This window comes from Elephantulus edwardii, unplaced genomic scaffold (assembly GCF_000299155.1).
Source record: "Elephantulus edwardii isolate Elephantulus edwardi_28Jun2011 unplaced genomic scaffold, EleEdw1.0 scaffold00048, whole genome shotgun sequence".
Classification (NCBI taxonomy): Eukaryota; Metazoa; Chordata; class Mammalia; order Macroscelidea; family Macroscelididae; genus Elephantulus; species Elephantulus edwardii.
This window is the reverse complement of record NW_006399798.1, coordinates 5,770,353-5,775,453: the sequence shown is the minus strand read 5'-3', so window position 1 is coordinate 5,775,453 and position 5,101 is coordinate 5,770,353.

Sequence of the window (5,101 nt, the reverse complement as noted above, 5' to 3'; positions counted from 1 at the left end):
GACGGCTGGTGGCGGTGACAGCTGGCGGCGGTGGCGGCGACGATAGGTGTCGGTAACTCCTGCGCAGTCGGGGCCCTAAGAGCAGCCCCGGGACAGCGGAGTCCCCGCCCCCAGGTCGGCCCCGACCCGCCCCTTCTCCCGGCCCGCGGGCCTTGGCGCGTGACCCGCGGAGAGAAGCGGGCGCAGGTCAGCGCCCTGCCCTTCGGGCTGCCCGCGAGGTGGGCAAACCCTCTGATCTCGGCCAAGGGAGGCCCGCGAGTGGCCGTCCGAGGAGGGGACCCCACCAGCGGTCGAGAAGTAGGCCAGAATCGGGACAGGGGCCCACAGAAGGGAAACTCTGGGGGTTCGCGCCCCTCCCTGGCCACGTGACCACTTGTGGCGGAAGGCCGAGCGGCGCGGGCACCGCCCACAACAGGTTGGCTCGAGGACGGAGGGGCGGGGCGGAAATAGGACTGCGCCTGCGCTCTGCGCTCTCCCCGCCTCTTCCGGTGTCCTTGCGTGAAGGGTTCCCCCGGAAATGAGGTGGGGAAGGGCGTTCAAGGGCCCGGGGTCCTGAGCGTGTAGAACTTGCACAATTGCTAGGGAAGCTCTTGGAATTTTCCCAGACCTGTTCTGTTGGAGGGGGGTGGGGGGGAAAGACAGTGACAAAGGCGCTTTTCTTTTACTTGTTATAATTTATTTACAATGTTTACACTCTTTGTTTCTACAGTACAGGTTTTTTTTTACATAATGGCAAATAGTTCTGAAATCAGGATACAATGGATGACATGGCAATGATCAGAAAACTTTTTGTTGACATCTTTTCTAAAACCAAAGCGGAATCCCAGCAAATAGTTGGCTTTTCTTAAGATAGGAGCACCTTTGCTTTTGGATATTTGAACTGTGGGGACTTGGCGTGTGGTTTCCCGGCGCTCCCCTCTGTTTAAGGATTGGGCGTGCACGTGAAATGGGACTGGACTGGGAATGTGCTCGGAGGTCTTGAAATGCAGACATTTTTGTTTGATTTCGTTATTGTCACAAAGCTATAAAAGTCCATTTTTTGAAAGCTCAGTACAAGAGGAGTTGTCTTATCCTCAGTGGCAACCACTTTTAACCTGTTGCTAAATAATTGGCAAATAGTATTTAAATACTATGCCTTAATTTGTCAATTTCAGCTGTTTTGATTGAACACGATAATGAAATGACATATTGCGTTGGGTAAATCTGTCAAGTCTGAGTGCCTCTGACTCAGGCCAGGCTCTTACAAAATACTTGTTATGCATGTAAAGGGGTTGGAATCCAGCTTGAAAGTCATCTGCAGGAGCCGGGTTCTGAAGAAGCGTGTTGGCTGGGACTGGTGAGCGTTAGGGTGGAATGGTGATTCTCTAAGGGAAGGGAGACAATATGATAAGGCCTCCTATTTAAAAACCCTTTTGGTCGGCAGTATGGGGCTGGAATCCAGTTTGAAAGTCAAACTTGTGGTAAAGTTAGTCGTGGTTACTGTGATGCTAAACACTGTGACACTGATGTGCCAAATGCAATAACGGTTACCCATGCTCGACAGTGTTCGGTGGAGCTTCCCAAGTAAAACAAGCTTGGAAACAGGAGTGGCATCCACTTCCGAAATGGCTTGCCTCCAGAACCTCTATGAACTTGGAGAAACGACCAAAGTTATACAAGTATTCAGGTCTTTTGTTCATAGGGTCTCTATGAGTTGTCTATGACTTGATTACACTTAACAGCAGCATGCATCAGAAGGTTGAACAGTGCCTTAAGAATAACAGATGGGCCTTGCTTGGGGGCGGGCGGGCGCCCCTTCTTCAGGGCCGCTGGGGTCCTGAGCTTCCCAGAGGCCAAGTGCAGCTACTGGCCGACAAGCGAGGGCATTCCCCCCCAGATGGCCGAGATCCGATGGGGTCTGGTTGTGACGTGCGGCCTCCTTCCCAGCTGGCATCTATGACAAGGTTGCTGGGGAGATCCAAAGAAAGGGCTACGGCCGGCGGATCTCGCACCAGAGCCAGGACAGGAAGATCCACGTGTACGGCTACTCTATGGGCTACGGGCGTGCCCAGCACTCCATCTCTACAGAGAAGATAAAGGCCAAGTATCCGGACTATGAGGTCACCTGGGCAGATGACGGCTACTGAAGAAGGCCTGGGCCTTGCCATCTCACAGCCATGCAAGCACTAGCTGTGTCTGCCCTGGCTGCCCTCCTGGGGGACCAGGCCAACCTTGCTGATCCGAAGCACCGTGCTGTTCTTATTGGGCTCCAGAGACAAGGCAGTCTAGGCCCCAGAGCCACCCGCAGGAATTAAAAGTGTGGTCACTTCTGTCTGAAAAAAAAAAAAAAAGAATAACAGATGAACAATCTGTGTATTTGAGTTGTGTTGGAAAAGATTACTGAATACTGAATATCCCATGGACTTAGAAAAGTACGAATTATGTCTCGGAGAAAGTACACCCAGGATTCTCTTTGGAAGCAAGGATGATGAAACTTTGTCTGATGTATTTTGAGTATGTTGCTAGGAGGGGCTGTTCTTGGAAAAGGAAATCATGCTTGGAAATTAGAAGGTCAGAGAAAGGGAAGAAAATGGTCAACAAGATGGATTGACACAGGATTATAACAGTGTTGTGTTGAGTGCTATCAAGTCAAGTATAATCCGTAGTGACCCTATGAATGCTGGATCTGAACCCTGTCCTATCTTGCACCATCCTTGTCATCTCTGACACCCTTGAGCCCATTCCCGTAGACACTGTATCTGTCAGTCCATCTTGTTGCAGGTCCTCCTTTCTTTCACTGACCCTTCACCTTTCCAAGTATGATGTCCCTCTCCAAGGAATAGCCTCTCCTAACATCATGCTCAGAGTATGTGAGACAAAGCTTTGCCATCCTTGCCTCCAAGAATCTCTCTGGTTGCACCTTTCTCTAAGACGTAATAGAGTCAAGTATATCAGAGATAAGGAAGGTGGCACAAGAGAGGGCAAGGTTCAGATGCATTGTCTGTAGGTTGCTATGAATCAGAGTCAACTTAATACCACCTAAGAACAAATAACTGGTGAATAATATTTGCATGCTATTTCTTAATTTGTCATTTTCAACTTTTTATTCAATATGATAATAAAAATACAACATGCTATCAACCACCACTTGCTCCACAAAAAGACAAACCTATTTCTAGTCCAGTAGATCTTACCGTAGTGACTCTGTAGGACAGAGCAGATCTTCTCCAGTGGGTTTCCAAGGCTGTAAATCTGTATGGAAGAACACTGCCACATCTTTGTTCTTCACGGCGACTGTTCCCTCCTTCTCATCCCAAATTCATTGCTGTGGAACCACAACCTACTCATGGCTGATCCTCCGCTGAGTTTCCAAGGCTGCAAATCACACGGATTTCCCAGCTGCTGGTGAATTCACAGCACCAGTCAGGAACAGCAGCCCAGTTCCCTCCGGACTAGGCCACCGAGGCCTTCCTCAGTCCTCTTCAATTTTTCTTCTTCTTCTTTTTTAACTGTGAAATAATACATTTATTCTGATACTACTTTTAATTGTACAATCAATCCATAACCAATTACCAGGTTAATTTTACATAATGTTTCAGGACTGGTTTTTTTTCAGCAGGTTCAAATTTAGGATCTTCAAATTTGAAGGTAGGGAAGGTATTCACGTCTGCTTTACCATACATTTGCTTAAGCTTAAAAAGCTCCTTCTCCGAATCTTGTTGATATTCTGGGCCAACATCAACAGGTCCTCCAGATGCCCTTGCACTTCAGTCCTGAGCTGCCAGAAAGCCACCGCCACAGCCGCCGTCTTCAATTTTTCTTTATATCTTTAAAAAACATAATTATCTGTTTTTGAAAATTCTATGCTTTGACCTCTATTTCATTTGCATCAGTTTTTAGGAAAATTGGGTGTCAGGATTAGATGAGATGAGTGAGTCAATCATCAGGTGCTTAAAATTTACAGGAGCGCGCGCACACACACACACACACACACACACACAAGCCAAGATCAATAGCATTAAGTAAGAGAGGTCAATACTTGTCTGAGGCTCTATTATTATTCAGCATGGAAGGCACTTCCTGTACTGTCCATTTCCCTGGGAATAGCAGTACAGGAAGAACAAAGAAATGCTAAGGAAGGCAGAGGAGTAGCCAATGCATGTTGCGTGGGCCATAGGATGTGGTTTCGGTTCTCCAGGTCCAGGCTGAGTGTAGGAGTAGATGCTTCTGTTCCTCACTTTCTTGTTTGTCAAGTCATCTATTCAATAAAGATTTGTTAAGCACCACAATGACAGAGACACTGTGTTAGAGAGCTGGTAGTCTAGTGGGAGACCTAGACTTTAACCGAGTAAATCACACTGTTGTTGTTGTTGTGTGCCATCCAGTCACCTGCAACTCATAATGACCCTTCGTACAGCAGCCCTAAACCCTGCTCTACCCTGTGCCAACCTCATTGTCTCTGACAACCCTGCCCTGGTTACCCCAGTCATTGAATCAGTCCATCTCATCGAGGGTCTTTCTCTCTTGTGCTGTCCCTCCACCCTCCCAAGCATGACATCCCTCTCCAAGGACTGGTCCCTCCTGGCATCATGTCCAGAGTATGTCAGACGAAGCTTTGGAATCCTTGCCTCCAAGGAGCAGGCTGGTTTCACCCTGTCTATGACAAACCTGTTTGTTCTCCTAGCAGCCCATTGGTATATTCAATACTCTTCTCCAGCACCACAGCTCAAAGGCATCAATTCTCCTTCTATCCTCCCTAGTGGTTGCAGACCGAGGGTAATGTATATTAATAAGTATTGGTAATACTTTAATATTGACAACCACAATTCAAGTCAGGATCTTAATATGTAAATACTTCCAATAAATGATAAGATAATAGAAAAATTTAAACAGATATATAAAAAACAATATAATATTAAATTTGTAAAATCCCATTGAGTTGAACCTTTTATATAAGGTAAGGAAACACAGGCTCAAATGTAATTGGTTTAATTTATTTTCCATTTAGAGCTAATAACGTTATTAATATGATCATATGAATAATTTACATAAATATACATCTCAATAGTATTTTTAGTAAGAAAAATGCTGAAAACTTGGATATAGTTCCACTATTCCTCCT